Below are 24,062 nucleotides of genomic sequence, written 5' to 3'. Positions count from 1 at the left end.
ATCATACTCATCACGAGGCCTCGTATTCAATGAGGCCTTGTACGCAACACATGAGGCCTCGTCCTCATCACATGAGGCCTCGTCCTCATCACGAGGCCTCGTCCTCAGCACAAGGTCTCGTACTCATCACATGAGACCTCATACTCATCACATGAGGCCTCATACGCATCACATGAGGCCTCGTACGCATCACATGAGGCCTCGTACTCATCCCATGAGGCCTCGTACTCATCCCATGAGGCCTCATACTCATTCCATGAGGCTTCGTACTCAATGAGGCCTTGTACTAATCACATGGCGACTCATAATCATCACATGTTGCCTAGTACTGTCTCACATGAGGCCTTGTACTCATCAAAAGGCCTCGTACTCATCACATGAGGCCTCGTAGTCATCCCAAGAGGCCTCATAGTCATCACAAGAGGCCTTGTCCTCATCACATGAGGCCTAGTACGCATCACATGAGGCATCGTAGTAATCACATGAGGCCTCATAGTCATCACAAGAGGCCTCGTCCTCATCACAAGGCCTTGTACTCATCACAAGGCCTCATACTCATCACGAGGCCTCGTAATCAACGAGGCCTTGTACGCAACACATGAGGCCTTGGACTTATCACATGAGGCCTCGTCCTCATCACATGAGGCCTCGTCCTCATCACATGAGGCCTCGTCCTCATCACATGAGGCCTCGTCCTCAGCACAAGGCCTCGTACTCATCACATGGGACCTCGTACTCATCACATGAGGCCTCGTACGCATCACATGAGGCCTCGTACGCATCACATGAGGCCTCGTACTCATCCCATGAGGCTTTGTACTCATTCCATGAGGCCTCGTACTCCATGAGGCCTTGTACTCATCACATGGTGACTCAATCATCACATGTTGCCCTTACTGTCTCACATGAGGTCTCATACTCATTACATGAGGCCTCATACTCAGCACAAGGCCTCGTACTCATCACCAGGCCTCATACTCGTCACATGAGGCCTAGTACTCATCACATGAGGCCTTGTACTCATCACATGAGGCCTCATACTCATCACATGAGGCCTCGTACTCATCACGAGGCCTCATACTCATCACATGAGGCCTCGTCCTCAGCACAAGGCCTCGTACTCATCACCAGGCCTCATACTCATCACATGAGGCCTACATGAAGCTTAGTACTCATCACATGAGGCCTCGTACACATCACATGAGGCCTAGTATTCATCACGAGGCCTCGTCCTCATCACGAGGCCTCATACTCATCACATGAGGCCTACATGAGGCCTAGTACTCATCACATGAGGCCTCATACTCATCACATGAGGCCTCGTACTCCTAACATAAGGCCTCGTACTCATCACGAGGCCTCATACGCAGAAGCCTCATATGCATCACACGAGGCCTCGTACTCATCACGAGGCCTCGTCCTCAGCACAAGGCCTCGTACTCATCACCAGGCCTCATACTCATCACATGAGGCCTACATGAAGCTTAGTACTCATCACATGAGACCTTGTACTCATCACATGAGGCCTAATCATCACATGAGGCCTCGTACTCATCACATGAGGCCTCGTACTCAACAAGGCCTTGTACTCATCATGAGGCCTCGTACTCATCACATGAGGCCTCGTACTCATTACATGAGAGCTTATACTCATCACATGAGGCCTCGTACTAATCACATGAGGCCTCATACTCATCACATGAGGCCTCATTCTCATGACATGAGGCCACATACTCATCACATGAGGCCTCGTACTCATCACATGAGGCCTCATTCTCATCACATGAGGCCTCGTACTCATCACATGAGGCCTCGTACTCATCACATGAGGCCTCTTACTCATCACATGAGGCCTCGTCCTCAGCACAAGGCCTCGTCCTCATCACATGAGGCCTCGTACTCATCACATGAGGCCTACATGAGGCCTAGTATTCATCACATGAGGTCTCGTCACAAGGCCTCATACTCATCACCAGGCCTCATACTCCTCAGCACAAGGCCTCGTACTCATCACCAGGCCTCGTACTCATCACATGAGGCCTACATGAGGCCTAGTACTCATCACATGAGGCCTCGTCCTCATCACGAGGCCTCATACTCATCACCAGGCCTCGTACTCATCACATGAGGCCTACATGAGGCCTAGTACTCCTCACATGAGGCCTCGTACTCATCACGAGGCCTCGTACTCAATGAGGCTTCATATGCATCACACGAGGCCTCGTACTCATCACGAGGCCTCGTACTCATCACGAGACCTTGTACTCATCACATGAGACCTCGTACTGATCACATGACAACTCTTAATCATCACATATTGCCTAGTACTCATCACATGAGGCCTCGTACTCATCACATGAGACCTCGTACTCATCACATGAGACCTCGTACTCATCACATGAGGCCTCGCACTCATCACGAGGCCTCGTACTCATCACATGAGGCCTCGTACTCATCACATGAGGCCTTGTACTCATCACATGAGGCCTCGCACTCATCACGAGGCCTCGTCCTCATCACGAGGCCTCGTCCTCATCACGAGGCCTCGTCCTCATCACGATGCCTCGTCCTCATCACGAGGCCTCGTCCTCATCACATGAGGCCTCGTACTCATCACGAGGCCTCGTCCTCATCAAATGAGGCCTAGTACTCATCACATGAGGCATCATACTAATCACATGAGGCCTCATAGTCATCACAAGAGGCCTCGTCCTCATCACAAGGCCTTGTACTCATCACAAGGCCTCATACTTATCACGAGGCCTCGTATTCAATGAGGCCTTGTACGCAACACATGAGGCCTCGTCCTCCTCACATGAGGCCTCGTCCTCCTCACATGAGGCCTCGTCCTCATCACATGAGGCCTCGTCCTCATCACGATGCCTCGTCCTCATCATGAGGCCTCGTCCTCATCACATGAGGCCTCGTACTCATCACGAGGCCTCGTCCTCCTCACATGAGGCCTAGTACTTATCACATGAGGCCTCGTACGCATCACATGAGACCTCGTACTCATCACATGAGGCCTCGTACTCATCCCATGAGGCCTCGTACTCATCACAAGGCATCATACTCATCACGAGACCTCGTATTCAATGAGGCCTTGTACGCAACACATGAGGCCTCGTCCTCATCACGAGGCCTCGTCCTCTGCACAAGGTCTCGTACTCATCACATGAGACCTCATACTCATCACATGAGGCCTCGTACGCATCACATGAGGCCTCGTACGCATCACATGAGGCTTCGTACTCATCCCATGAGGCCTCGTACTCATCCCATGAGGCCTACATGAGGCCTCGTCCTCATCACGAGGCCTCATACTCATCACCAGGCCTCGTACTCATCACATGAGGCCTACATGAGGCCTCGTACTCCTCACATAAGGCCTCATACTCATCACGAGGCCTTGTACTCATCACATGAGACCTCGTACTGATCACATGACAACTCGTAATCATCACATATTGCCTAGTACTCATCACATGAGGCCTCGTCCTCATCACGAGGCCTCATACTCATCACCAGGCCTCGTACTCATCACATGAGGCCTACATGAGGCCTAGTACTCATCACATGAGGCCTCGTACTCCTCATATAAGGCCTTGTACTCATCACGAGGCCTCGTACTCAATGAGGCCTCATATGCATCACACGAGGCCTCGTACTCATCACGAGGCCTCGTACTCATCACGAGACCTTGTACTCATCACATGAGACCTCGTACTGATCACATGACAACTCGTAATCATCACATATTGCCTAGTACTCATCACATGAGGCTTCGTACTCATCACATGAGACCTCGTACTCATCAGATGAGACCTTGTACTCATCACATGAGGCCTCGTCCTCATCACGAGGCCTCGTACTCATCACATGAGGCCTCGCACTCATCACGAGGCCTCGTCCTCATCCGAAGGCCTCGTCCTCATCACATGAGGCCTCGTCCTCATCGTCCTCATCACGAGGCCTCGTCTTCATCACATGAGGCCTCGTACTCCTCACGAGGCCTCGTCCTCATCAGATGAGGCCTAGTACTCATCACATGAGGTATCGTACTAATCACATGAGGCCTCATAGTCATCACAAGAGGCCTCGTCCTCATCACAAGGCCTTGTACTCATCACAAGGCATCATACTCATCACGAGGCCTCGTATTCAATGAGGCCTTGTACGCAACACATGAGGCCTCGTCCTCATCACATGAGGCCTCGTCCTCATCACGAGGCCTCGTCCTCAGCACAAGGTCTCGTACTCATCACATGAGACCTCATACTCATCACATGAGGCCTCATACGCATCACATGAGGCCTCGTACGCATCACATGAGGCCTCGTACTCATCCCATGAGGCCTCGTACTCATCCCATGAGGCCTCATACTCATTCCATGAGGCTTCGTACTCAATGAGGCCTTGTACTAATCACATGGCGACTCATAATCATCACATGTTGCCTAGTACTGTCTCACATGAGGCCTTGTACTCATCAAAAGGCCTCGTACTCATCACATGAGGCCTCGTAGTCATCCCAAGAGGCCTCATAGTCATCACAAGAGGCCTTGTCCTCATCACATGAGGCCTAGTACGCATCACATGAGGCATCGTAGTAATCACATGAGGCCTCATAGTCATCACAAGAGGCCTCGTCCTCATCACAAGGCCTTGTACTCATCACAAGGCCTCATACTCATCACGAGGCCTCGTAATCAACGAGGCCTTGTACGCAACACATGAGGCCTTGGACTTATCACATGAGGCCTCGTCCTCATCACATGAGGCCTCGTCCTCATCACATGAGGCCTCGTCCTCATCACATGAGGCCTCGTCCTCAGCACAAGGCCTCGTACTCATCACATGGGACCTCGTACTCATCACATGAGGCCTCGTACGCATCACATGAGGCCTCGTACGCATCACATGAGGCCTCGTACTCATCCCATGAGGCTTTGTACTCATTCCATGAGGCCTCGTACTCCATGAGGCCTTGTACTCATCACATGGTGACTCAATCATCACATGTTGCCCTTACTGTCTCACATGAGGTCTCATACTCATTACATGAGGCCTCATACTCAGCACAAGGCCTCGTACTCATCACCAGGCCTCATACTCATCACATGAGGCCTAGTACTCATCACATGAGGCCTTGTACTCATCACATGAGGCCTCATACTCATCACATGAGGCCTCGTACTCATCACGAGGCCTCATACTCATCACATGAGGCCTCGTCCTCAGCACAAGGCCTCGTACTCATCACCAGGCCTCATACTCATCACATGAGGCCTACATGAAGCTTAGTACTCATCACATGAGGCCTCGTACACATCACATGAGGCCTAGTATTCATCACGAGGCCTCGTCCTCATCACGAGGCCTCATACTCATCACATGAGGCCTACATGAGGCCTAGTACTCATCACATGAGGCCTCATACTCATCACATGAGGCCTCGTACTCCTAACATAAGGCCTCGTACTCATCACGAGGCCTCATACGCAGAAGCCTCATATGCATCACACGAGGCCTCGTACTCATCACGAGGCCTCGTCCTCAGCACAAGGCCTCGTACTCATCACCAGGCCTCATACTCATCACATGAGGCCTACATGAAGCTTAGTACTCATCACATGAGACCTTGTACTCATCACATGAGGCCTAATCATCACATGAGGCCTCGTACTCATCACATGAGGCCTCGTACTCAACAAGGCCTTGTACTCATCATGAGGCCTCGTACTCATCACATGAGGCCTCGTACTCATTACATGAGAGCTTATACTCATCACATGAGGCCTCGTACTAATCACATGAGGCCTCATACTCATCACATGAGGCCTCATTCTCATGACATGAGGCCACATACTCATCACATGAGGCCTCATTCTCATCACATGAGGCCTCGTACTCATCACATGAGGCCTCGTACTCATCACATGAGGCCTCTTACTCATCACATGAGGCCTCGTCCTCAGCACAAGGCCTCGTCCTCATCACATGAGGCCTCGTACTCATCACATGAGGCCTACATGAGGCCTAGTATTCATCACATGAGGTCTCGTCACAAGGCCTCATACTCATCACCAGGCCTCATACTCCTCAGCACAAGGCCTCGTACTCATCACCAGGCCTCGTACTCATCACATGAGGCCTACATGAGGCCTAGTACTCATCACATGAGGCCTCGTCCTCATCACGAGGCCTCATACTCATCACCAGGCCTCGTACTCATCACATGAGGCCTACATGAGGCCTAGTACTCCTCACATGAGGCCTCGTACTCATCACGAGGCCTCGTACTCAATGAGGCTTCATATGCATCACACGAGGCCTCGTACTCATCACGAGGCCTCGTACTCATCACGAGACCTTGTACTCATCACATGAGACCTCGTACTGATCACATGACAACTCTTAATCATCACATATTGCCTAGTACTCATCACATGAGGCCTCGTACTCATCACATGAGACCTCGTACTCATCACATGAGACCTCGTACTCATCACATGAGGCCTCGCACTCATCACGAGGCCTCGTACTCATCACATGAGGCCTCGTACTCATCACATGAGGCCTCGTACTCATCACATGAGGCCTCGTACTCATCACATGAGGCCTCGCACTCATCACGAGGCCTCGTCCTCATCCGAAGGCCTCGTCCTCATCACGAGGCCTCGTCCTCATCACGATGCCTCGTCCTCATCACGAGGCCTCGTCCTCATCACATGAGGCCTCGTACTCATCACGAGGCCTCGTCCTCATCAAATGAGGCCTAGTACTCATCACATGAGGCATCATACTAATCACATGAGGCCTCATAGTCATCACAAGAGGCCTCGTCCTCATCACAAGGCCTTGTACTCATCACAAGGCCTCATACTTATCACGAGGCCTCGTATTCAATGAGGCCTTGTACGCAACACATGAGGCCTCGTCCTCCTCACATGAGGCCTCGTCCTCCTCACATGAGGCCTCGTCCTCATCACATGAGGCCTCGTCCTCATCACGATGCCTCGTCCTCATCATGAGGCCTCGTCCTCATCACATGAGGCCTCGTACTCATCACGAGGCCTCGTCCTCCTCACATGAGGCCTAGTACTCATCACATGAGGCCTCGTACGCATCACATGAGACCTCGTACTCATCACATGAGGCCTCGTACTCATCCCATGAGGCCTCGTACTCATCACAAGGCATCATACTCATCACGAGACCTCGTATTCAATGAGGCCTTGTACGCAACACATGAGGCCTCGTCCTCATCACATGAGGCCTCGTCCTCATCACGAGGCCTCGTCCTCAGCACAAGGTCTCGTACTCATCACATGAGACCTCATACTCATCACATGAGGCCTCGTACGCATCACATGAGGCCTCGTACGCATCACATGAGGCTTCGTACTCATCCCATGAGGCCTCGTACTCATCCCATGAGGCCTACATGAGGCCTCGTCCTCATCACGAGGCCTCATACTCATCACCAGGCCTCGTACTCATCACATGAGGCCTACATGAGGCCTCGTACTCCTCACATAAGGCCTCATACTCATCACGAGGCCTTGTACTCATCACATGAGACCTCGTACTGATCACATGACAACTCGTAATCATCACATATTGCCTAGTACTCATCACATGAGGCCTCATACTCATCACATGAGGCCTCGCACTCATCACGAGGCCTCGTCCTCATCCGAAGGCCTCGTCCTCATCACGATGCCTCGTCCTCATCACGAGGCCTCGTCCTCATCACATGAGGCCTCGTCCTCATCACGAGGCCTCGTCCTCATCAAATGAGGCCTAGTACTCATCACATGAGGCATCGTACTAATCACATGAGGCCTCATAGTCATCACAAGAGGCCTCGTCCTCATCACAAGGCCTTGTACTCATCACAAGGCCTCATACTCATCACGAGGCCTTGTATTCAATGAGGCCTTGTACGCAACACATGAGGCCTCGTCCTCATCACATGAGGCCTCGTCCTCATCACATGAGGCCTCGTCCTCATCATGAGGCCTCGTCCTCAGCACAAGGTCTCGTACTCATCACATGAGACCTCATACTCATCACATGAGGCCTCGTACGCATCTAATGAGGCCTCGTACGCATCACATGAGGCCTCGTACGCATCACATGAGGGTTCGTACTCATCCCATGAGGCCTCGTACTCATCCCATGAGGCCTCATACTCATCCCATGAGGCCTCATACTCATTCCATGAGGCTTCGTACTCAATGAGGCCTTGTACTAATCACATGGCGACTCATAATCATCACATGTTGCCTAGTACTGTCTCATATGAGGCCTTGTACTCATCAAAAGGCCTCGTACTCATCACATGAGGCCTCGTAGTCATCCCAAGAGGCCTCATAGTCATCACAAGAGGCCTCGTCCTCATCACATGAGGCCTCGTCCATATCACATGAGGCCTCGTCCTCATCACGAGGCCTCGGACTCATCACATGAGGCCTTGTCCTCATCACATGAGGCCTAGTACTCATCACATGAGGCATCGTACTAATCACATGAGGCCTCATAGTCATCACAAGAGGCCTCGTCCTCATCACAAGGCCTTGTACTCATCACAAGGCCTCATACTCATCACGAGGCCTCGTAATCAACGAGGCCTTGTACGCAACACATGAGGCCTTGGACTTATCACATGAGGCCTCGTCCTCATCACATGAGGCCTCGTCTTCATCACATGAGGACTCGTCCTCAGCACAAGGCCTCGTACTCATCACATAGGACCTCGTACTCATCACATGAGGCCTCATACGCATCACATGAGGCCTCGTACGCATCACATGAGGCCTCGTACTCATCCCATGAGGCCTTGTACTCATTCCATGAGGCCTCGTACTCAATGAGGCCTTGTACTCATCACATGGCGACTCATAATCATCACATGTTGCCTAGTACTGTCTCACATGAGGTCTCGTACTCATTACATGAGGCCTCATACTCATCACATGAGGCCTCATACTCAACGAGGCCTTGTACTCATCACAAGGCCTCGTACTCATCACATGAGGCCTTGTACTCATCACGAGGCCTCATACTCATCACATGAGGCCTCGTACTCATCACATGAGGCCTCGTACTCATCACGAGACCTCATACTCATCACATGAGGCCTCGTCCTCAGCACAAGGCCTCGTACTCATCACCAGGCCTCATACTCATCACATGAGGCCTACATGAGGCTTAGTACTCATCACATGAGGCCTCGTACTCATCACATGAGGCCTAGTATTCATCACGAGGCCTCGTCCTCATCACGAGGCCTCATACTCATCACATGAGGCCTACATGAGGCCTAGTACTCATCACATGAGGCCTCGTACTCCTCACATGAGGCCTCGTACTCCTCACGAGGCCTCGCACTCAATGAGGCCTCATACGCAGAAGCCTCATATGCATCACACGAGGTCTCGTACTCATCACGAGGCCTCGTACTCATCACATGAGACCTTGTACTCATCACATGAGGCCTAATCATCACATGAGGCCTCGTTCTCATCACATGAGGCCTCGTACTCAACAAGGCCTTGTACTCATCATGAGGCCTCGTACTCATCACATGAGGCCTCATTCTCATGACATGAGGCCTCGTACTCATCACATGAGGCCTCGTACTCAACAAGGCCTTGTACTCATCATGAGGCCTCGTACTCATCACGAGGCCTCGTACTCATTACATGAGGCCTCGTACTCATTACATGAGGCCTCATACTCATCACATGAGGCCTCATTCTCATGACATGACGCCACGTACTCATCACATGAGGCCTCGTACTCATCACATGAGGCCTCGTACTCATCACATGAGGCCTTGTACTCATTCCATGAGGCCTCGTACTCAATGAGGCCTTGTACTCATCACATGGCGACTCATAATCATCACATGTTGCCTAGTACTGTCTCACATGAGGTCTCGTACTCATTACATGAGGCCTCATACTCATCACATGAGGCCTCATACTCAACGAGGCCTTGTACTCATCACAAGGCCTCGTACTCATCACATGAGGCCTAGTACTCATCACATGAGGCCTTGTACTCATCACGAGGCCTCATACTCATCACATGAGGCCTCGTACTCATCACATGAGGCCTCGTACTCATCACGAGGCCTCATACTCATCACATGAGGCCTCGTCCTCAGCACAAGGCCTCGTACTCATCACCAGGCCTCATACTCATCACATGAGGCCTACATGAGGCTTAGTACTCATCACATGAGGCCTCGTACTCATCACATGAGGCCTAGTATTCATCACGAGGCCTCGTCCTCATCACGAGGCCTCATACTCATCACATGAGGCCTACATGAGGCCTAGTACTCATCACATGAGGCCTCAAACTCATCACATGAGGCCTCGTACTCATCACATGAGGCCTCGTACTCATCACATGAGGCCTCGTACTCATCACATGAGGCCTAGTATTCATCACGAGGCCTCGTCCTCATCACGAGGCCTCATACTCATCACATGAGGCCTACATGAGGCCTAGTACTCATCACATGAGGCCTCGTACTCCTCACATAAGGCCTCGTACTCAATGAGGCCTCATACGCAGAAGCCTCATATGCATCACACGAGGCCTCGTACTCATCACGAGGCCTCGTACTCATCACATGAGACCTTGTACTCATCACATGAGGCCTCGTACTCATCACATGAGGCCTCGTACTCAACAAGGCCTTGTACTCATCATGAGGCCTCGTACTCATCACGAGGCCTCGTACTCATTACATGAGGCCTCGTACTCATTACATGAGGCCTCATACTCATCACATGAGGCCTCATTCTCATGACATGACGCCACGTACTCATCACATGAGGCCTCGTACTCATCACATGAGGCCTCGTACTCATCACATGAGGCCTCATTCTAATCACATGAGGCCTCGTCCTCAGCACAAGGCCTCGTACTCATCACATGAGGCCTCGTACTCATCACATGAGGCCTACATGAGGCCTAGTATTCATCACATGAGGTCTCGTCACAAGGCCTCATACTCATCACAAGGCCTCATACTCCTCAGCACAAGGCCTCGTACTCATCACCAGGCCTCGTACTCATCACATGAGGCCTACATGAGGCCTAGTACTCATCACATGAGGCCTCGTCCTCATCACGAGGCCTCATACTCATCACGAGGCCTCGTACTCAATGAGGCCTCATATGCATCACACGAGGCCTCGTACTCATCACGAGGCCTCGTACTCATCACGAGACCTTGTACTCATCACATGAGACCTCGTACTGATCACATGACAACTCGTAATCATCACATATTGCCTAGTACTCATCACATGAGGCTTCGTACCCATCACATGAGACCTCGTACTCATCAGATGAGACCTCGTACTCATCACATGAGGCCTCGTCCTCATCACGAGGCCTCGTACTCATCACAGGAGGCCTCGCACTCATCACGAGGCCTCGTCCTCATCACATGAGGCCTCGTCCTCATCACGAGGCCTCGTCTTCATCACATGAGGCCTCGTACTCATCACGAGGCCTCGTCCTCATCAAATGAGGCCTAGTACTCATCACATGAGGTATCGTACTAATCACATGAGGCCTCATAGTCATCACAAGAGGCCTCGTCCTCCTCACAAGGCCTTGTACTCATCACAAGGTATCATACTCATCACGAGGCCTCGTATTCAATGAGGCCTTGTACGCAACACATGAGGCCTCGTCCTCATCACATGAGGCCTCGTCCTCATCACGAGGCCTCGTCCTCAGCACAAGGTCTCGTACTCATCACATGAGACCTCATACTCATCACATGAGGCCTCATACGCATCACATGAGGCCTCGTACGCATCACAGGAGGCGTCGTACTCATCCCATGAGGCCTCGTACTCATCCCATGAGGCCTCGTACTCATTCCATGAGGCTTCGTACTCAATGAGGCCTTTTACTAATCACATGGCGACTCATAATCATCACATGTTGCCTAGTACTGTCTCACATGAGGCCTTGTACTCATCAAAAGGCCTCGTACTCATCACATGAGGCCTCGTAGTCATCCCAAGAGGCCTCATAGTCATCACAAGAGGCCTTGTCCTCATCACATGAGGCCTAGTACGCATCACATGAGGCATCGTAGTAATCACAAGGCCTCATACTCATCACGAGGCCTCGTAATCAACGAGGCCTTGTACGCAACACATGAGGCCTTGGACTTATCACATGAGGCCTCGTCCTCATCACATGAGGCCTCGTCCTCATCACATGAGGCCTCGTCCTCATCACATGAGGCCTCGTCCTCAGCACAAGGCCTCGTCCTCAGCACAAGGCCTCGTACTCATCACATGGGACCTCGTACTCATCACATGAGGCCTCGTACGCATCACATGAGGCCTCGTACGCATCACATGAGGCCTCGTACTCATCCCATGAGGCTTTGTACTCATTCCATGAGGCCTCGTACTCCATGAGGCCTTGTACTCATCACATGGTGACTCAATCATCACATGTTGCCCTTACTGTCTCACATGAGGTCTCATACTCATTACATGAGGCCTCATACTCAGCACAAGGCCTCGTACTCATCACCAGGCCTCATACTCATCACATGAGGCCTAGTACTCATCACATGAGGCCTTGTACTCATCACATGAGGCCTCATACTCATCACATGAGGCCTCGTACTCATCACGAGGCCTCATACTCATCACATGAGGCCTCGTCCTCAGCACAAGGCCTCGTACTCATCACCAGGCCTCATACTCATCACATGAGGCCTACATGAAGCTTAGTACTCATCACATGAGGCCTCGTACACATCACATGAGGCCTAGTATTCATCACGAGGCCTCGTCCTCATCACGAGGCCTCATACTCATCACATGAGGCCTACATGAGGCCTAGTACTCATCACATGAGGCCTCATACTCATCACATGAGGCCTCGTACTCCTAACATAAGGCCTCGTACTCATCACGAGGCCTCATACGCAGAAGCCTCATATGCATCACACGAGGCCTCGTACTCATCACGAGGCCTCGTACTCATCACATGAGACCTTGTACTCATCACATGAGGCCTAATCATCACATGAGGCCTCGTACTCATCACATGAGGCCTCGTACTCAACAAGGCCTTGTACTCATCATGAGGCCTCGTACTCATCACATGAGGCCTCGTACTCATTACATGAGAGCTTATACTCATCACATGAGGCCTCGTACTAATCACATGAGGCCTCATACTCATCACATGAGGCCTCATTCTCATGACATGAGGCCACATACTCATCACATGAGGCCTCGTACTCATCACATGAGGCCTCATTCTCATCACATGAGGCCTCGTACTCATCACATGAGGCCTCATTCTCATCACATGAGGCCTCTTACTCATCACATGAGGCCTCGTCCTCAGCACAAGGCCTCGTCCTCATCACATGAGGCCTTGTACTCATCACATGAGGCCTACATGAGGCCTAGTATTCATCACATGAGGTCTCGTCACAAGGCCTCATACTCATCACCAGGCCTCATACTCCTCAGCACAAGGCCTCGTACTCATCACCAGGCCTCGTACTCATCACATGAGGCCTACATGAGGCCTAGTACTCATCACATGAGGCCTCGTCCTCATCACGAGGCCTCATACTCATCACCAGGCCTCGTACTCATCACATGAGGCCTACATGAGGCCTAGTACTCCTCACATGAGGCCTCGTACTCCTCACATAAGGCCTCGTACTCATCACGAGGCCTCGTACTCAATGAGGCTTCATATGCATCACACGAGGCCTCGTACTCATCACGAGACCTTGTACTCATCACATGAGACCTCGTACTGATCACATGACAACTCTTAATCATCACATATTGCCTAGTACTCATCACATGAGGCCTCGTACTCATCACATGATACCTCGTACTCATCACATGAGACCTCGTACTCATCACATGAGGCCTCACACTCATCACATGAGGCCTCGCACTCATCACGAGGCCTCGTCCTCATCCGAAGGCCTCGTCCTCATCACGAGGCCTCGTCCTCATCACGAGGCCTCGTCCTCATCACGAGGCCTTGTATTCAATGAGGCCTTGTACGCAACACATGAGGCCTCGTCCTCATCACATGAGGCCTCGTCCTCATCACATGAGGCCTCGTCCTCATCATGAGGCCCGGTCCTCAGCACAAGGTCTCGTACTCATCACATGAGACCTCATACTCATCACATGAGGCCTCGTACGCATCACATGAGGCCTCGTACGCATCACATGAGGCCTCGTACGCATCACATGAGGGTTCGTACTCATCCCATGAGGCCTCGTACTCATCCCATGAGGCCTCATACTCATTCCATGAGGCTTCGTACTCAATGAGGCCTTGTACTAATCACATGGCGACTCATAATCATCACATGTTGCCTAGTACTGTCTCATATGAGGCCTTGTACTCATCAAAAGGCCTCGTACTCATCACATGAGGCCTCGTAGTCGTACCCAAGAGGCCTCATAGTCATCACAAGAGGCCTCGTCCTCATCACATGAGGCCTCGTCCATATCACATGAGGCCTCGTCCTCATCACGAGGCCTCGGACTCATCACATGAGGCCTTGTCCTCATCACATGAGGCCTAGTACTCATCACATGAGGCATCGTACTAATCACATGAGGCCTCATAGTCATCACAAGAGGCCTCGTCCTCATCACAAGGCCTTGTACTCATCACAAGGCCTCATACTCATCACGAGGCCTCGTAATCAACGAGGCCTTGTACGCAACACATGAGGCCTTGGACTTATCACATGAGGCCTCGTCCTCATCACATGAGGCCTCGTCCTCATCACATGAGGACTCGTCCTCAGCACAAGGCCTCGTACTCATCACATAGGACCTCGTACTCATCACATGAGGCCTCATACGCATCACATGAGGCCTCGTACGCATCACATGAGGCCTCGTACTCATCCCATGAGGCCTTGTACTCATTCCATGAGGCCTCGTACTCAATGAGGCCTTGTACTCATCACATGGCGACTCATAATCATCACATGTTGCCTAGTACTGTCTCACATGAGGTCTCGTACTCATTACATGAGGCCTCATACTCATCACATGAGGCCTCATACTCAACGAGGCCTTGTACTCATCACAAGGCCTCGTACTCATCACATGAGGCCTAGTACTCATCACATGAGGCCTTGTAATCATCACAAGGCCTCATACTCATCACATGAGGCCTCATACTCATCACATGAGGCCTCGTACTCATCACGAGGCCTCATACTCATCACATGAGGCCTCGTCCTCAGCACAAGGCCTCGTACTCATCACCAGGCCTCATACTCATCACATGAGGCCTACATGAGGCTTAGTACTCATCACATGAGGCCTCGTACTCATCACATGAGGCCTAGTATTCATCACGAGGCCTCGTCCTCATCACGAGGCCTCATACTCATCACATGAGGCCTACATGAGGCCTAGTACTCATCACATGAGGCCTCAAACTCATCACATGAGGCCTCGTACTCCTCACATGAGGCCTCGTACTCCTCACGAGGCCTCGCACTCAATGAGGCCTCATACGCAGAAGCCTCATATGCATCACACGAGGTCTCGTACTCATCACGAGGCCTCGTACTCATCACATGAGACCTTGTACTCATCACATGAGGCCTAATCATCACATGAGGCCTCGTACTCATCACATGAGGCCTCGTACTCAACAAGGCCTTGTACTCATCATGAGGCCTCGTACTCATCACATGAGGCCTCGTACTCATTACATGAGGCCTCATACTCATCACATGAGGCCTCATTCTCATGACATGAGGCCACATACTCATCATGAGGCCTCGTACTCATCACATGAGGCCTCATTCTCATGACATGAGGCCACATACTCATCACATGAGGCCTCGTACTCATCACATGAGGCCTCGTACTCATCACATGAGGCCTAGTATTCATCACGAGGCCTCGTCCTCATCACGAGGCCTCATACTCATCACATGAGGCCTACATGAGGCCTAGTACTCATCACATGAGGCCTCGTACTACTCACATAAGGCCTCGTACTCAATGAGGCCTCATACGCAGAAGCCTCATATGCATCACACGAGGCCTCGTACTCATCACGAGGCCTCGTACTCATCACATGAGACCTTGTACTCATCACATGAGGCCTCGTACTCATCACATGAGGCCTCGTACTCAACAAGGCCTTGTACTCATCATGAGGCCTCGTACTCATCACGAGGCCTCGTACTCATTACATGAGGCCTCGTACTCATTACATGAGGCCTCATACTCATCACATGAGGCCTCATTCTCATGACATGACGCCACGTACTCATCACATGAGGCCTCGTACTCATCACATGAGGCCTCGTACTCATCACATGAGGCCTCATTCTCATCACATGAGGCCTCGTCCTCAGCACAAGGCCACGTACTCATCACATGAGGCCTCGTACTCATCACATGAGGCCTACATGAGGCCTAGTATTCATCACATGAGGTCTCGTCACAAGGCCTCATACTCATCACAAGGCCTCATACTCCTCAGCACAAGGCCTCGTACTCATCACCAGGCCTCGTACTCATCACATGAGGCCTACATGAGGCCTAGTACTCATCACATGAGGCCTCGTCCTCATCACGAGGCCTCATACTCATCACCAGGCCTCGTACTCATCACATGAGGCCTACATGAGGCCTAGTACTCATCACATGAGGCCTCGTACTCCTCATATAAGGCCTCGTACTCATCACGAGGCCTCGTACTCAATGAGGCCTCATATGCATCACACGAGGCCTCGTACTCATCACGAGGCCTCGTACTCATCACGAGACCTTGTACTCATCACATGAGACCTCGTACTGATCACATGACAACTCGTAATCATCACATATTGCCTAGTACTCATCACATGAGGCTTCGTACTCATCACATGAGACCTCGTACTCATCAGATGAGACCTCGTACTCATCAGATGAGACCTCGTACTCATCACATGAGGCCTCGTACTCATCACATGAGGCCTCGTACTCATCCCATGAGGCTTTGTACTCATTCCATGAGGCCTTGTACTCATCACATGGTGACTCAATCATCACATGTTGCCCTTACTTCGTACTCATCACATGAGACCTCGTACTCATCAGATGAGACCTCGTACTCATCACATGAGGCCTCGTCCTCATCACGAGGCCTCATACTCATCACATGAGGCCTCGCACTCATCACGAGGCCTCGTCCTCATCCGAAGGCCTCGTCCTCATTACATGAGGCCTCGTCCTCATCGTCCTCATCACGAGGCCTCGTCTTCATCACATGAGGCCTCGTACTCATCACGAGGCCTCGTCCTCATCAAATGAGGCCTAGTACTCATCACATGAGGTATCGTACTAATCACATGAGGCCTCATAGTCATCACAAGAGGCCTCGTCCTCATCACAAGGCCTTGTACTCATCACAAGGCATCATACTCATCACGAGGCCTCGTATTCAATGAGGCCTTGTACGCAACACATGAGGCCTCGTCCTCATCACATGAGGCCTCGTCCTCAGCACAAGGTCTCGTACTCATCACATGAGACCTCATACTCATCACATGAGGCCTCATACGCATCACATGAGGCCTCGTACGCATCACATGAGGGTTCGTACTCATCCCATGAGGCCTCGTACTCATCCCATGAGGCCTCATACTCATTCCATGAGGCTTCGTACTCAATGAGGCCTTGTACTAATCACATGGCGACTCATAATCATCACATGTTGCCTAGTACTGTCTCACATGAGGCCTTGTACTCATCAAAAGGCCTCGTACTCATCACATGAGGCCTCGTAGTCATCCCAAGAGGCCTCATAGTCATCACAAGAGGCCTTGTCCTCATCACATGAGGCCTAGTACGCATCACATGAGGCATCGTAGTAATCACATGAGGCCTCATAGTCATCACAAGAGGCCTCGTACTCATCACAAGGCCTCATACTCATCACGAGGCCTCGTAATCAACGAGGCCTTGTACGCAACACATGAGGCCTTGGACTTATCACATGAGGCCTCGTCCTCATCACATGAGGCCTCGTCCTCATCACATGAGGCCTCGTCCTCATCACATGAGGCCTCGTCCTCATCACATGAGGCCTCGTCCTCATCACATGAGGCCTCGTCCTCAGCACAAGGCCTCGTCCTCAGCACAAGGCCTCGTACTCATCACATGGGACCTCGTACTCATCACATGAGGCCTCGTACGCATCACATGAGGCCTCGTACGCATCACATGAGGCCTCGTACTCATCCCATGAGGCTTTGTACTCATTCCATGAGGCCTTGTACTCATCACATGGTGACTCAATCATCACATGTTGCCCTTACTGTCTCACATGAGGTCTCATACTCATTACATGAGGCCTCATACTCAGCACAAGGCCTCGTACTCATCACCAGGCCTCATACTCATCACATGAGGCCTAGTACTCATCACATGAGGCCTTGTACTCATCACATGAGGCCTCATACTCATCACATGAGGCCTCGTACTCATCACGAGGCCTCATACTCATCACATGAGGCCTCGTCTTCAGCACAAGGCCTCGTACTCATCACCAGGCCTCATACTCATCACATGAGGCCTACATGAAGCTTAGTACTCATCACATGAGGCCTCGTACACATCACATGAGGCCTAGTATTCATCACGAGGCCTCGTCCTCATCACGAGGCCTCATACTCATCACATGAGGACTACATGAGGCCTAGTACTCATCACATGAGGCCTCATACTCATCACATGAGGCCTCGTACTCCTAACATAAGGCCTCGTACTCATCACGAGGCCTCATACGCAGAAGCCTCATATGCATCACACGAGGCCTCGTACTCATCACGAGGCCTCGTACTCATCACGAGACCTTGTACTCATCACATGAGACCTCGTACTGATCACATGACAACTCGTAATCATCACATATTGCCTAGTACTCATCACATGAGGCTTCGTACTCATCACATGAGACCTCGTACTCATCAGATGAGACCTCGTACTCATCAGATGAGACCTCGTACTCATCACATGAGGCCTCGTACTCATCACATGAGGCCTCGTACTCATCCCATGAGGCTTTGTACTCATTCCATGAGGCCTTGTACTCATCACATGGTGACTCAATCATCACATGTTGCCCTTACTTCGTACTCATCACATGAGACCTCGTACTCATCAGATGAGACCTCGTACTCATCACATGAGGCCTCGTCCTCATCACGAGGCCTCGTACTCATCACATGAGGCCTCGCACTCATCACGAGGCCTCGTCCTCATCCGAAGGCCTCGTCCTCATTACATGAGGCCTCGTCCTCATCGTCCTCATCACGAGGCCTCGTCTTCATCACATGAGGCCTAGTACTCATCACATGAGGTATCGTACTAATCCCATGAGGCCTCATAGTCATCACAAGAGGCCTCGTCCTCATCACAAGGCCTTGTACTCATCACAAGGCATCATACTCATCACGAGGCCTCGTATTCAATGAGGCCTTGTACGCAACACATGAGGCCTCGTCCTCATCACATGAGGCCTCGTCCTCATCACGAGGCCTCGTCCTCAGCACAAGGTCTCGTACTCATCACATGAGACCTCATACTCATCACATGAGGCCTCATACGCATCACATGAGGCCTCGTACGCATCACATGAGGGTTCGTACTCATCCCATGAGGCCTCGTACTCATCCCATGAGGCCTCATACTCATTCCATGAGGCTTCGTACTCAATGAGGCCTTGTACTAATCACATGGCGACTCATAATCATCACATGTTGCCTAGTACTGTCTCACATGAGGCCTTGTACTCATCAAAAGGCCTCGTACTCATCACATGAGGCCTCGTAGTCATCCCAAGAGGCCTCATAGTCATCACAAGAGGCCTTGTCCTCATCACATGAGGCCTAGTACGCATCACATGAGGCATCGTAGTAATCACATGAGGCCTCATAGTCATCACAAGAGGCCTCGTACTCATCACAAGGCCTCATACTCATCACGAGGCCTCGTAATCAACGAGGCCTTGTACGCAACACATGAGGCCTTGGACTTATCACATGAGGCCTCGTCCTCATCACATGAGGCCTCGTCCTCATCACATGAGGCCTCGTCCTCAGCACAAGGCCTCGTCCTCAGCACAAGGCCTCGTACTCATCACATGGGACCTCGTACTCATCACATGAGGCCTCGTACGCATCACATGAGGCCTCGTACGCATCACATGAGGCCTCGTACTCATCCCATGAGGCTTTGTACTCATTCCATGAGGCCTTGTACTCATCACATGGTGACTCAATCATCACATGTTGCCCTTACTGTCTCACATGAGGTCTCATACTCATTACATGAGGCCTCATACTCAGCACAAGGCCTCGTACTCATCACCAGGCCTCATACTCATCACATGAGGCCTAGTACTCATCACATGAGGCCTTGTACTCATCACATGAGGCCTCATACTCATCACATGAGGCCTCGTACTCATCACGAGGCCTCATACTCATCACATGAGGCCTCGTACTCATCACGAGGCCTCATACTCATCACATGAGGCCTCGTCCTCAGCACAAGGCCTCGTACTCATCACCAGGCCTCATACTCATCACATGAGGCCTACATGAAGCTTAGTACTCATCACATGAGGCCTCGTACACATCACATGAGGCCTAGTATTCATCACGAGGCCTCGTCCTCATCACGAGGCCTCATACTCATCACATGAGGACTACATGAGGCCTAGTACTCATCACATGAGGCCTCATACTCATCACATGAGGCCTCGTACTCCTAACATAAGGCCTCGTACTCATCACGAGGCCTCATACGCAGAAGCCTCATATGCATCACACGAGGCCTCGTACTCATCACGAGGCCTCGTACTCATCACATGAGACCTTGTACTCATCACATGAGGCCTAATCATCACATGAGGCCTCGTACTCATCACATGAGGCCTCGTACTCAACAAGGCCTTGTACTCATCATGAGGCCTCGTACTCATCACATGAGGCCTCGTACTCATTACATGAGAGCTTATACTCATCACATGAGGCCTCGTACTAATCACATGAGGCCTCATACTCATCACATGAGGCCTCATTCTCATGACATGAGGCCACATACTCATCACATGAGGCCACATACTCATCACATGAGGCCTCGTACTCATCACATGAGGCCTCATTCTCATCACATGAGGCCTCGTACTCATCACATGAGGCCTCATTCTCATCACATGAGGCCTCTTACTCATCACATGAGGCCTCGTCCTCAGCACAAGGCCTCGTCCTCAGCACAAGGCCTCGTCCTCATCACATGAGGCCTCGTACTCATCACATGAGGCCTACATGAGGCCTAGTATTCATCACATGAGGTCTCGTCACAAGGCCTCATACTCATCACCAGGCCTCATACTCCTCAGCACAAGGCCTCATACTCATCACCAGGCCTCGTACTCATCACATGAGGCCTAGTACTCATCACATGAGGCCTCGTCCTCATCACAAGGCCTCATACTCATCACCAGGCCTCGTACTCATCACATGAGGCCTACATGAGGCCTAGTACTCCTCACATGAGGCCTCGTACTCCTCACATAAGGCCTCGTACTCATCACGAGGCCTCGTACTCAATGAGGCTTCATATGCATCACACGAGGCCTCGTACTCATCACGAGGCCTCGTACTCATCACGAGACCTTGTACTCATCACATGAGACCTCGTACTGATCACATGACAACTCTTAATCATCACATATTGCCTAGTACTCATCACATGAGGCCTCGTACTCATCACATGAGACCTCGTACTCATAACACGAGACCTCGTACTCATCACATGAGGCCTCGCACTCATCACGAGGCCTCGTACTCATCACATGAGGCCTCGTACTCATCACATGAGGCCTCGCACTCATCACGAGGCCTCGTCCTCATCCGAAGGCCTCGTCCTCATCACGAGGCCTCGTCCTCATCACGATGCCTCGTCCTCATCACGAGGCCTCGTCCTCATCACATGAGGCCTCGTACTCATCACGAGGCCTCGTCCTCATCAAATGAGGCCTAGTACTCATCACATGAGACATCATACTAATCACATGAGGCCTCATAGTCATCACAAGAGGCCTCGTCCTCATCACAAGGCCTTGTACTCATCACAAGGCCTCATACTTATCACGAGGCCTCGTATTCAATGAGGCCTTGTACGCAACACATGAGGCCTCGTCCTCCTCACATGAGGCCTCGTCCTCATCACATGAGGCCTCGTCCTCATCACGAGGCCTCGTCCTCAGCACAAGTTCTCGTACTCATCACATGAGACCTCATACTCATCACATGAGGCCTCGTACGCATCACATGAGGCCTCGTACGCATCACATGAGGCCTCGTACTCATCCCATGAGGCCTCGTACTCATCCCATGAGGCCTCATTCTCATCACATGAGGCCTCGTCCTCATCACATGAGGCCTCGTCCTCATCACATGAGGCCTCGTCCTCATCGCATGAGGACTCGTCCTCAGCACAAGGCCTCGTACTCATCACATAGGACCTCGTACTCATCACATAGGACCTCGTACTCATCACATGAGGCCTCATACGCATCACATGAGGCCTCGTACGCATCACATGAGGCCTCGTACTCATCCCATGAGGCCTCGTACTCATCCCATGAGGCCTTGTACTCATTCCATGAGGCCTCGTACTCAATGAGGCCTTGTACTCATCACATGGCGACTCATAATCATCACATGTTGCCTAGTACTGTCTCACATGAGGTCTCGTACTCATTACATGAGGCCTCATACTCATCACATGAGGCCTCATACTCAACGAGGCCTTGTACTCATCACAAGGCCTCGTACTCATCACATGAGGCCTAGTACTCATCACATGAGGCCTTGTACTCATCACGAGGCCTCATACTCATCACATGAGGCCTCGTACTCATTACATGAGGCCTCGTACTCATCACGAGGCCTCATACTCATCACATGAGGCCTCGTCCTCAGCACAAGGCCTCGTACTCATCACCAGGCCTCATACTCATCACATGAGGCCTACATGAGGCTTAGTACTCATCACATGAGGCCTCGTACTCATCACATGAGGCCTAGTATTCATCACGAGGCCTCGTCCTCATCACGAGGCCTCATACTCATCACATGAGGCCTACATGAGGCCTAGTACTCATCACATGAGGCCTCAAACTCATCACATGAGGCCTCGTACTCCTCACATGAGGCCTCGTACTCCTCACGAGGCCTCGCACTCAATGAGGCCTCATACGCAGAAGCCTCATATGCATCACACGAGGTCTCGTACTCATCACGAGGCCTCGTACTCATCACATGAGACCTTGTACTCATCACATGAGGCCTAATCATCACATGAGGCCTCGTACTCATCACATGAGGCCTCGTACTCAACAAGGCCTTGTACTCATCATGAGGCCTCGTACTCATCACATGAGGCCTCGTACTCATTACATGAGGCCTCATACTCATCACATGAGGCCTCATTCTCATGACATGAGGCCACATACTCATCATGAGGCCTCGTACTCATCACATGAGGCCTCATTCTCATGACATGAGGCCACATACTCATCACATGAGGCCTCGTACTCATCACATGAGGCCTCGTACTCATCACATGAGGCCTAGTATTCATCACGAGGCCTCGTCCTCATCACGAGGCCTCATACTCATCACATGAGGCCTACATGAGGCCTAGTACTCATCACATGAGGCCTCGTACTACTCACATAAGGCCTCGCACTCAATGAGGCCTCATACGCAGAAGCCTCATATGCATCACACGAGGCCTCGTACTCATCACGAGGCCTCGTACTCATCACATGAGACCTTGTATTCATCACATGAGGCCTCGTACTCATCACATGAGGCCTCGTACTCAACAAGGCCTTGTACTTATCATGAGGCCTCGTACTCATCACGAGGCCTCGTACTCATTACATGAGGCCTCGTACTCATTACATGAGGCCTCATA

General features: G+C 51.5%; 1 protein-coding gene across 1 annotated transcript in view; it reads right to left on the bottom strand.

Moving 5' to 3' along the window:
- DPM2 (dolichyl-phosphate mannosyltransferase subunit 2, regulatory) overlaps nt 1-24,062 on the bottom strand; it is a 395,257-nt gene that overhangs the window by 170,498 nt on the left and 200,697 nt on the right. The gene's annotated exons all lie outside the window — the stretch shown is intronic.

This window comes from Triturus cristatus, chromosome 1_2 (genome assembly GCF_964204655.1).
Source record: "Triturus cristatus chromosome 1_2, aTriCri1.1, whole genome shotgun sequence".
NCBI classification, from domain to species: Eukaryota; Metazoa; Chordata; class Amphibia; order Caudata; family Salamandridae; genus Triturus; species Triturus cristatus.
The sequence above is the reverse complement of the archived record's forward strand: the minus strand, read 5'-3'. Positions and strand labels throughout refer to the sequence as shown.